General features: G+C 33.3%; 1 protein-coding gene across 1 annotated transcript in view; it reads left to right on the top strand.

The window, feature by feature from the left end:
• Positions 1 to 12,911, top strand: part of stag1a (STAG1 cohesin complex component a) — a 59,847-nt gene that overhangs the window by 1,128 nt on the left and 45,808 nt on the right. The window lies entirely within an intron of this gene.

The following is a 12,911-nucleotide window of genomic DNA, read 5'->3' as shown; positions in this document are numbered from 1 at the left end:
AACCCACACTTCACTTGTGTTATTACCGTTATTTCTCTGTTTCACTCAGACAGGTTTTTCAGCAAGTCAACTTGGGTTAGAATACTAGGCAAATTAATTCTAAATAATTTTAAAGGCTCTAATCCGTAAAGTTCAGATTTATCTAGAAAACACAAGAACACCCCCAAATCTTCTGTTCAAAATGCTTGCATTGTCTGGTTTGTAAAACAGTAGTCAACATTTCAAGTGGATCAAAACCTTTTACCAAATTTCTCCTAAAACCAAAACAATATCTGTTCTTGTCTTAAAACAACTTTGATTAACTTTTTTGATCCAGATCAAATAACTAATACATAGCAATTCCAAGATTTTTTTTAAGCAAAACTTTGCTTTTTGTAGTGTAAAGCAATGTTTTATTGCTAACTGAAACTATAAAAAATAGTTTTCGTTAAATATAGCTAAAATAAAATATAAATATTGGATGAAAATATTAGAAAATATTAGAAAATTAGAAATGCTGTCTTAGCAAGTATTACAAAACAAATATAGTAACAATGTCAAAAGCACAAAATTCATAAATCTTACATTAAATTAAATTAAAAACTGATATAAAAATGAATACATCTAAAAAATAAAAGATGACGAAAATTTATAAATGCTATGATGCTTAACAAATAGTATAGTTTTAGACTCTAAAATCTTTAAAATTAATGAAAAATGAAATTAATAAAACTTTTAAAACCCACCAAGAAGTCATAGAAATTATTATTTTTTGTTTTAAAAACAAACTGAAAAATCATGTAACTCATGTAAAAATGTAAAAACATGTAAAAACATTTTTTTTTTTCTTTTTGGATTTGTGACCCTGGAACGCAAAACCAGTCATGAGGGTCAATTTTTCTGAATCTGAAAGCTGAAAATATAAGCTTTCCATTGATGCATGGTTTGTTAGGATAAGACAATATTTGATACAGCTATTCGAAAATTTTGAAATCTGAGGGTGCAAAAAAATCAAACCTTTTAAGTTGTTCAAATGAAGTTCTAAGCAATGCATGTTACTAATTAATAGTTAAGTTTAGATATATTTAAGGTAGGACATTTTCAAAATATTTTAATGGAACTTGATCTTTACTTAATATCCTAATGATTGTTGGCATAAAAGAAAATTGTAATTTTGATCCATACAATGTATTTTTGGCTATTTGGTTTAGACTGGTTTTGTGGTCCAGGGTTACATTTTTTGATTAAAGTATAAAAATGATTTTAAAACATCTTGTATTTATGAACAACTGTAATTTCTTTTTTTTTCTTCTCAGGTGTGGGAAACCTAAAGAGTTTGTTTGAGACCTGTAAATACCAATTTACAATAAGGTTCATTAGTTAATTACATTAGCTAACATGAACAAAGAATGAACAATCTACAGCATTTATTAATCTTAGTTTATGTTAATATCAGCATTTATATGATAAATGTATCGCTCATTGTTCGTTTATGTTAGTTAATGTTAACAAATGGCACCTTATTGTTAAGTGTTACCTACAAATTTAACTGAAAATGCTTAGTTCGGCCATTTGACAATAATAAAGCATGCTACTTTAAAAAGTTTATTGGTTTTCATTTTTAAAAAATTTAAATGACGCAAATAGTCTCTTTTATTTTTAAATGAATATTTCACCTACAGGCACTTTTAGGAAAAAAAGTTTTTTTTTTCTTGTGAATTTATTCTGGTTATTCTTGTTATATTGTCATACTGTCACCCCCCCCCCCCCATTAAATCATATACATTTTTCATGTTGACTCTTAAAATCTTTTAGCTGTCTAAATACAGAGTTCTCTCCAGTCCTAAATGTCAGTATCGTAATATAGCTGTAATGTGGCAGAAGTGTGTCCCACATAGACGAGCAGCGGTCAGGAAAACCACAAGCTGGCTTTTTCTGAAGTGCAAATGATGTAACCATTTTTGTGCAGGGTTACCCAACGTAGCACATCCTGTGGTTAAAAGTGTGGGCATTAAAAAAACATCTGAAGAAAACTGACTCCAGTTCAGTGTGTGTAATGTATACCTGACCGAACAGAGACTGTTAGAACAAGTCAGCCATGTAGTTCCTACTTTGCATCTTCTTTTCCCTAATAGATTGAAAGGATAAAACCCTGCTATTCGAAACTGAAACATGTTGAGTACTTTGTTAAATTGAGTTGGTGGTCTCAGGGTCCATTGCTGAAAACCAGAGCTGTAATGTCTGATCAAGAGGTGTGCTTAACTGTGGCTTACCAAGTCCTTCAGCAGCCAAAACCCGCTCTGTGTCCACATCTCCATCTGTTCACCATTACTGCTCACAACACAATCATAATGACATCTTCCTTCCTAAAAGTCAGTGAGAAGGCATGTGTGTGCTTGCACTCCTGTTTTTTTATGATTGCAAGAGAGCCTGTACAAAATGATCTGTTTGACGTCAACAGGGTTTACTTTAGTACCAGACATGCAAAAAAAATCTATTCATCTTTGAAAAGGCCAGCTTTGACTTTTAGTATATGTTATCTACAGATAGAGCTAGATAAACCAAATGAATCTGGCATTAGTCTGTGTGTATAAATCACTTATAAATCATGCTCTCTTATAAGAGTACTTTCATTGTGTTGGCGTCTATTTATGATTACCTTGAGCTTACATATACATAACATAGCAGGCTAGATATTAATAACGATGTATACTGTGAAGAGGCCGACCGATAAAGGATTTTGAAGGCCGATAACGATACAAATATTTGTTGGTTTTAAAATCCGATATATCGGCCGATATTTTTCATTTATTTCATTTATAACATTAGTTATTTGTAGTTATTTATGAGTTTTTAACTAACATAATATGATAATGCATTTTAAAAATAAACTTGTTTCTTTTATTGTCACAACAGAACAGAGGAACATCAAAATATATTAAAGTTCTGATAAATAAAATGTATAAAAATACAAACTTAAGATATGAAACGTAAAGTCCTTTGAACAAAAACACAAAAACAACAACAACCAAATCAAAGTTACCAGTTTTAAAAGACTTGGTAAGCTTCATAAATATAACTTAATAGGACTGGAGACAAATTCTGTTAAGTTCTGATTAATAACAACAACAGCAAAATATAAATTGCTAACAGTATATGTGACCCTGGACCACAAAACCAGTCATAAGGTTAAATTTTACAAAACTGAGATATATACATCATATGAAAGCTCAATAAATAAGCTTTCTATTGATGTATGGTTTGTTAGGATAGGACAATATTTGGCCGAGATACATCTATTTGAAAATCTGGAATCTGAGGGTGCAAAAAAATAAAAATACTGAGAAAATCATCTTTAAAGTTGTCCAAATTAATTTCTTAACAATGCATATTACTAATCAAAAATTATATTTTGATATTTTTATAGTAGGAATGTTACAAAAAATCTTCATGGAACATGATCTTTACTTAATTTCCTAACGATTTTTGGCATAAAAGAAAAATCAATAATTTTGACCCATACAATGTATTTTTGGCTATTGCTACAAACATACCCCAGCGACTTAAGACTGCTTTTGTGGTCCAGGGTCACATATGAGATAGTGTACTGAATTAGTCAATCCTCAATAGCTCCAGTCCAGCAGAGACAGGTTTTAGTACAAGAATAGTTATTTGTAGTTATTTATGAGAATTCACTAAAATATTATTGTCACAACGGAACAGAGGAACATCAAAATATATTAAAGTTCTGATAAATAAAATGTATAAAAATAAGCTGCCTTATAATTACAATGTCAGCTTGCTTATCCCTTTACCTGCACTTTTTAAATTCTTTCCACCAAGCTACATCAAACCATTTTCAATCATCAGTTGCTGCCTGCCTTCTAAAACCTACTATTTAGCGATCTAAATCCATTATGTGACTCGCTAATGCTGCGGCTGAACGACAGTCTGCAACGCACACTTGGCGTCATTGGATTTCACACACCTGTAAAAGAAAAGCGAACTTTTATGCACAAGCTACGTTTGATACTTTTTCTCTAGTCTAAATGTTCACTCCTCGCAAGTCTAACTTACATTTTACAATCCAGAGACTGTAACTAGAGATATGCTAGTTATAAATACAGTAATCATTACTTTATTTAGGCAGAATAAGTTCGTCGTGGTTTCCAAGCTCATTAATGTTAACGTTAGCGGTCTTCCACTGATAGGGTCATTAGCTTCCACTGATAGAGTTTGTTACTATTACTCTGATCATCTTTGCCTTTACATTAATGCGAGGGTTTGTTTAATGCAGCCAAGAGATGAAGTAGATACCTGTCTTCACGGGGGGATATAAGTTACTTTTATGTGGGCTTTTGCGGGACAAAATAACATATATTCCTTTTGGAGCGGGCAGGCGTGGGACTAAAACATCCGTCCCTTGCAGATCTCTAAGATGAAGTTTGTGTGCAGCGGTAGCTTTGTCTTCGGTTTTTACAAAGCGTAGCCACACTTTTGAGCACTTCGCGCGATCCATCTTGTACATTACCACACAAGGTCCTGGCAGATCACTAGATGAAAAATTGCACCAAGAGGAATCGACATTTTAATTTTATAAAATGTATTCGATTTTTTATGTTAAGTATCCAATTCCAGAATCTGAATAGTTTTTCGATGCCCAACCCTACCATGAACACACTTCACCGACGATCTCACGGATAACTGGCTCTCTCTTTACGACTCTGGTTGGATCAGCAGGTTGCAGGATGTGTGGCGCGTTATACACGAGTGTTGCCAACAGGGACGGTGTAGAGTGCCCTCTGGTGGACAAACTATACAACGGCAACACTCATGACATGGTTGAAGGGTGTTTCGTACGTCTTTATTTTATTTTTGAAATATTCATTTATCGGCCATTATAAATGCCGATACCGATATTTTGGAAAATGCCTAATATCGGCCTGCCGATAAATCGGTCGGGCTCTAATACTGTGTACTTTTGAAGGACATATGTTTAGGTTTATAGCTGATTTAACAAGATTGTATTGTTCAATCTTTGCTGAAGGATTACTGTACATATAGGATTTTGTATCATGCAGAATTATAAACACAAATTTGCTTGACCTAAAATAGAGTTTATTTTGAATGCCTTTTGTGTTCATTCTCTTGGCATGGCGCTGCGGATTGTTTGCTGGCAGTTAATCAAAGCCTTTCTCAGACCTGAGGCCAAAGACTGAGAATAATGAAAAGAGTGAACAAGTTGAAAGGTTCAGTCTGTTGATATGAATCTCATATTAATAAACAAAAGAGGCGGTTTTGCTATGAAGTACTGTCTACTTTGATTTTATTTTTATTCAATCTCATCAGCATGGGGCATATTTAATAGTAGTTGGTTGATTGAGCTACAAAACAAGCTGTTTTAAACAGACATTGCAAAACTGAAACATCTGCAGCTGTATTCTGACAATTTTCAGATTTTTTATTATTGAACTTTATCAACCTCGTTGTTTTAAAGGCATTTTTGCCTTTATTGTTACAGGACAGTATTTAGACAGGAAGTAAAGTGTGAGAGCGAGAGGTGGGTGGGATCAGGAAGATCGAAAACCAGGACTCGAACTCGGGACACCCAAATGTTGACATGCTAAAGTCGGACTATCAACCTAAATTTTTGATTCATGTTTTTGGACTGCCAAAGATAACATCTTTACATAGAATTAGTAAAAAAAAATGACTGTTTTCCATTTTTTTTTTATTAATTCTTTTTTTTTTTTACGGAAAATGCAACTTAGTGAGGTCGTTTAACAATAACATTTAAACATTTTTAAATCAGTTTTCAGTTTAAAATTGAAATAAATTAACATAAGCGGCCTATTTCATCTATGAATGAATGTTTCTTCAACTACGGCACAAAATAAACTCTTAAAACACACTTTTTACACTCTTAAGTTGTTTATTTATTTAGTCTAATAACAGTTTCTAACAGTGAACATACATCATGCATTACAGAAAGAATTCTGCGCTGGTGAAAAAACATTTTCAACAGTGTCACATCTACCACAGTGTAATTTCCAATATATCTCAAGTAGCATGTTAGGTGTAATAACATAATGTGATGACATTGTAAATTTCATATATTTTATCTGTCCTTGGTAAACAAGTGCATAAACCTAAACTAATTTACTGGGGAAAAATTATTCATAATGGTGGGGAAAAAAAACTGATGGAAGTCTTGGTTTATGTGCAAGTTGATATTGGTTTCACTAAATAAATGCAGAAAAGCTTATTGAAATGTTTATTTTTTTCTTTATTTAGATTATTGTAGTGACGTAATAATTTTTTAATGGCTTTTAGTGTATCTTTGTAGGATTTTCATATTCTGGATAGAAAGTTTCAGTATAGAACCACAGTAAAATATTGACATTTATACATAAAAAGTCATTTAAAAATGTAAAATTAAAAAAGAAAGAAAGAAATGCACAGTGATGTTTTTTGGAATCAGTAAGACTTGTAGTGTTTTAAAGTCTCTAATGCTCATCAAGGCTTCATTTATTTGATCAAAAATACAGAAATAAACAGTAAAACTGCAAAATATTGTTACAATTTTAAAAAGTGGTTTCTATTTTAATGCACTTTCAAATGTAATTTATTCCTGTGATGCAAAGCTGAATTTTCACATTAGTCATTACTCCAGTCTTAAGTGTCACATGAGCATACAGAAATCATTCTAATATGCTGAATTATTAGAATTATCAATCTTGGCAACAGTTGTGTTGCCAAATGTTTGTTTGGAACCTGTGATACTTTTTTCAGGATTCTTTGATAAATAAAAAGTTACAAATTACAGCATTAATTCAAAATGTAAGTCTTTTCTAACAATATAAATCTTTGATATCACTATTTTGAATCAATTTAACACACCCTTGTTCAATAAAAGTATTAATTTCTTTCAAAAACAGAAAGAATAAAAATGTACTGACCCCAGACTTTTGAACGGTAGTGTGTATTGTTAGAAAATCTGTTCTTTTTAGCTTTAGCTAGATTTATTTGTCAAAGAATCCTGGAAAAAAACTATCACAGGTTCCAAAAAAATATTAAGGAGCAACTTTTTCCACCTTTGGTAATAAATCAGCATATTAGAAGGATTTCTAAAGGTTCATGTGACACTGAAGGCGGGAGTAATACAGCTGAAAAATCATCTTTGATCACAGGAATACATTTGATTTAAATGTATATTAAAATAGAAAGACATTTTACATAATATTATTTAACTTTTTTTTTCTGTATTTTTGATCAAATAAACACAGACTTGATGAGCATAAAAACTTATGAAACTTATTAAAAAACATGACAAATGTTACTGATCCCAAAGTTTTGAACAGCAGTGTATATTATAAAGGCAAGTTGAATATCAGATTTAATAATGTTTAACCACCGGGTCATAAAAGTGTCCTTAACTGAAGAATCACTATGTCAGTGGCTGCGCTCCTCCCGTCAGCTGCGGGTCTGTACCAGATCTGTGAGATTACCAATTATTTCACCTGACATCTTCAGTTTGTCAGCACACTGCTCTGATAGGTCTGACAGTACGGATATGTGATTATCTTCTTTGCCAACTATACCCTCAAAACAGACATGAATGGGGCCTTTGTGTTCAGTGAAAGAACGTGATTGAAGCTTGTTAAAGTGCAGCAGCTCTGAGAGTAAGACGACTCCATGCTGTGTCTCTCCTCCCTCTCCTGGAGTCTCCATTTTGTGAGCGCCTGCAGCGGGGCGGCCATGACTGCTGCCGCAGTGACACCGACACAAAAGCACTCTGCCTGTCCCATTCAACTGCATGTGCCCAGTGCAGACTCACTGCTGTGTGGATGAAAGTGCTTTTGTTGTTGTTTAGGTTGCTGCTTGTAAAGGATTTTATGGTCAAGAATATTGTCTTCTGGTGAAACACATTGCCAGCAGCTCCCAGTGGATCTGTCTCATCAGTTATTACTGTAGTTTCTCACACATTCAGCACCAGCTGCTGCTGCTGGTGTGTGTGTGTGTGTGTGTGTGTGTGTGTGTGTGTGTGTGTGTGTGTGTGTGTGTGTGTGTGTGTGTGTGTGTGTGTGTGTGTGTGTGTGTGTGTGTGTGTGTTAGAGAATGGGAAATGTCTTTCTCAGTCTTCAGGACCTTCTCTTTTTCACAGTTAATGTGTGTTTGGTGTCTCTGCTGAACAAAACCTCCAGAATAAAAGCAGGAAGTCAGCACAATGACATGCAGCTGCATTCACACACCACACCTAGTAAAGTGATTTACACTTGAGTCAACAGCCTGCCTTTGTTTAGCAGGTTTAGTGTGCATTAAATGTACTTTTATTCGTTTTTTTAGTCATGACTGGATTTTGAAAGCAGTGGTACCAGCAGGGACCTATATGATGTTATTTTGTTTTCTGGACCACAATACAGTAATGGTGTGATTTATTTATTTATTTTTTATTTTTTTAATTGTTAAACTGATATCGCAATCTTTCTGTCATACGCATTGGACTTTGGTATTTTGCGCAATTATGTTAGGTTGTCATAAGTTTTGAGCTGATAGATATATGGCTTAATGCTACACTATGTTTTGCCTTCTCACATACTTTCACTGAATATTGTTTCCCCCCCAAAATTTGTCGTTAACGGTCTATATTTATTTAAATTATACATATTTGCTCTAAAAGCATTTTTTTTTAATTTCTTGAACAATTTTCTTTGTAATTTAATAACACTGTTGAATGTATACTGTAAATATTTAGCAAATCTCCAAATTAATATCCTGTTCATTATAATTTTGGTTTAAATGCTTTATTTTTTAATTGATTCAGGCAAGATAATATAGAAATGTAATAAATATATAGCCATATATATAGAGAGAGAAGGAAATAAAGGTAACACATTAGTATAGGGACCAATTCTCACTATTAATTTGTTGCTTTTTAGCATGCATATTAGTTTTTATTAGTACTTATAAAGCATATATTCTGCATGATCATATTCTACATCCTCCTATCCAATACCTAAACTAATGCCCTATAATATCCTTTTTTTCCCCCAAAATTCCTCTTTTTGCATTTAATTTAAGTTTTTCCCCCAATTTTTTTCTGTTTTAATGGTTAAAGAAAAAAATATAAAACAAAAAGCATGTCTAAATAATTTGAAATCCTGAAACTTACACAATTTAACAGCAATTTATTTAAAATGTACCAAAAACTAGATTTTTAAGGCCCTATGAAATGTTTTATTTTTTACCAAATTCTGTGTAATTTTCTGTATTACATTTTAATGATTTTATTCAATTTTAACAACTGAAGATCAAAAGCATCTCTAATTAGTTGATTTTATAATTTTTTTTTTATTTATTAATAGATTTTCTTCTGGTAAATATTCCTCAAAAATAATGTTTTAACATGTTTTACATTGTAGTCATTACATTGAGTAATATTTTTCTGTCACAGTTTCTTCAAGTTAAGCCAACCTTTTATTTTGACAGGCTGCAGTGAAGACCTCTATTTTATATGATATCACAATAGGCTCACAAAATGCTCATGAAATGACTCTCAGAGCAGTTCTAGAGATTGTTTATGTGTTCATTTACTCATATATTGAGACTGCAGATGGCTGAAAACATCGCAAGCAACACGCTTCAGTACGTGTGTAGTAAACGAAACTGCGCGTCTGTGCCATTCATTCACAGACAGACACGCAGCACATGCAGGATTCATATTTAATAGTATTTTTGCAGTTTAATATTCCCAGACAGAAGTCCATATCGTGTTTTGATGTAAACTGACCTACTTTAGATTTATTCATCCAAAATTTGGCATATTCTATGACATTCCACAATATACAGTAAATTCCATTTTTATGACTGGATTTCACAGTTCTGTCCACAATTTCTGCGAAAAACAAATGTCCCTACTAAACTACTTTACTAACTATTAATAAGCAGTAATTAAGAGTTTATTAAGGAAAAGTTGTAGTTAATAGTTAGTTAATAATGAAAACTGGACCTCAAAATAAAGTGACCGAAATTTTATATAACTGTATATGTTAACAGCCAAATAATCGGTTTATCAGTATCAACTGGTGCATCTACGAATTGTTCCAAAATAGTGATGCACCAAAATGACATCTTTATCAAAACTTAAATAAAATTTTAAGCTTAAAATAAAGTTTGGGTAATTATATTTGTGTCACTGGGTAACTGAACTCACTGTCTTGTTCTCGGGTGATAAAGGTACAGTTAACGATTTGAAATCTCCAAAACAAACACACCCCTATCCAGAAAGACCACACCCCTATCTTGATAGCTCCGCCCTCATATTCTCAATTATGCAATGCAACACAGTAGAGCTGAAACGATTAGTCAACATTATCTAAAATGTCGGCAATAAAATAAGTGTTGAAAAATATTTTTGTTTTTTAACAGTCGTTTGATCTTATATGGCCTAATGTAAGGGCCTGCAATAACCTGGTTTGACCAGTGAGGCACTGTAGCACAGTGGTTGCTTGTGGCAACACAGCACAACTTCCTGTGTTTGCATTCTGAGCAGCGAAGAAGAATTGGCTTCAGATTTGCTAGCGCGATTAACTTAGGTTTTGTATAAGAAAATGGTATCGTATCGGTACGTTGGTTCAAGTACTTGCCGATTCCGATGCTAGAATTTTTTGTGGTATCAGTGGCATTTCCGATACTAGTATCGGAATCAGAACAACCCTATTTTCCACTCAATAACAAAGTAAACACACAACAAAAATGACATTGGTGAGAAAACAGCAGTTAAGAAAGTATATGATGATATGGATAAGTTTGGACTAGCTATTCAGTCGGCACTCCAGTCACGTCACTATGGCTGTGTTTGCACTCGGCATTAACATGCGACTTGTATCCGAATGTTGTCCACATACACATTGAAAAGACAAATGTTAACATGCGTCTGATTGGAATGTTATCCGATCAGCGTGTTCTGGTCCAGAGGTAGTCGAGGATGGATTGTGATTGGATCTCAGAGTAATGTAAATGCAATCCAGCCATTGCGTCTGCATTGCAGATTGTTCCAAAAGTGTAAACTCAGCCACTGATTTATATAACACTTTATACAGTAGATTTACCTTAAATCAAGCAGCTTTATAGTATTTAACATTAAAAACAGTTTCAGTGTTGCTTTTAGTCCTTGGAGTCCTTGGGCACATAAGGAAATATGTGACACAGGTATTACAAAACCATACAAGTACATTATTTCTTTTTGATATAAGTCAGGGGTATTCGATTAAAGTTATAGAGCAGTGTTCCAAGCAGTGGTCTGGACCAAAAAAATAAAAAAATGTTTTAGTGTATTGTATTTTTACATTTAGATACATGCGAGGCCATGTGACAAAAAATACTGTTTCACTTCAGGGTTTTCCTACTGAAATCTATACTATTTTAATATTTTACTTAAAAGCATTATCTACTAAAATGTCTACAATAATCAAAACTTTCTCATCTTGAGCAGAAAAAAAGGTAACCAGCAGTTTCAAAGTTTAAGTTATGTCCTAGCCATCTAACAACAGTTTTCATCTGGTTTGAACAGTCAGAGTCATAGGTTATGGATAGATAAATAGATAGTAAGAAAAATAACTAGATTTGCAGCATTGTTTTTTTCCTGCTGTGTTTTAGTGAAAATATCAATAATTTTACTGCTCACCGTGTTTCTGTTGTTGTTAAAATCTACATCTACAGCTCTTAAACTTGGCGCCAAAACACGGAGCTGAAAGGGCTTAAATAAAGTGCACTTGGCTTTAGATAAAAATACTACATAGCGCTGAAAGATATTTGCCATAAACAACACTGAGCGCTTCTTATTTTATACTTCGCTGTTTTGATGCGTTGCTGCTGTTACGGCTCGCAGATCGGATGGATGCCGGGGTGTGGATGCGGTCTGCCTTTTGAATATCAGTTATTTAAGTATTTAAGAATAAAAGACTCGAGTTGCTTTTAAAATATTTACGAGTCTTTTTCCTCTAATCGAGTCAAGTGTGAAGTCATTTTAGGTCGAGTCTGAAACCAAGTCTAAAGTCTATAAAAAGGCGACTCAAGTGCGACTCGAGTCCGAGTCACTAACTCGAGTGCCCAATAATAGAACAAATCCTATTGATTAATCTGTAAATTAACCGATGATTAGTCGATTAATCGTTGTAATAATCGATAGATTAATCGATTATCAGAATAATCGTTTGTTGTAGCCCCACAACACAAGCAACTCTCCTATCATGAGTGGATAATAGAACAAATCCTATTGATTAATCTGTAAATTAACTGACGATTGGTCGATTAATCGTTGTAATAATCGATAGATTAATCGATTATCAAAATAATCATTTGTTGTAGCCCTACAACACAAACAACTCTCCTATCATGAGTGGACAATAGAACAAATCCCATTGATTAATCTGTAAATTAACCAACGATTAGTCGATTAATCGTTGTAATAATCAATAGATTAATCGATTATCAAAATAATCATTTGTTGTAGCCCTACAACACAAGCAACTCTCCTATCATGAGTGGATAATAGAACAAATCCTATTGATTAATCTGTAAATTAACCGAGGATTAGTCGATTAATCGTTGTAATAATCGATAGATTAATCGATTATCAAATTAATCATTTGTAGTAGCCCTACAACACAAGCAACTCTCCTATCATGAGTGGATGATAGAAGAAATCCTATTGATTAATCCGAAAATTAACCGACGATTAGTCGATTAATCGTTGTAATAATCGATAGATTAATCGATTATCAAAATAATCATTTGTTGTAGCCCTACAACACAAGCAACTCTCCTATCATGAGTGGACACGGCTCTTACTGGTGATAGGCTAGAAGTGTGTTTTGGTGCTTGGTCCGATTTCAACAGCGTTTTTTCGGGAATCGCTTACTGCACCTTTA

The sequence above is a fragment of the Garra rufa genome, chromosome 10, assembly GCF_049309525.1.
Source record: "Garra rufa chromosome 10, GarRuf1.0, whole genome shotgun sequence".
NCBI classification, from domain to species: Eukaryota; Metazoa; Chordata; class Actinopteri; order Cypriniformes; family Cyprinidae; genus Garra; species Garra rufa.
This window is presented reverse-complemented; position numbering and strand designations above follow the sequence as displayed.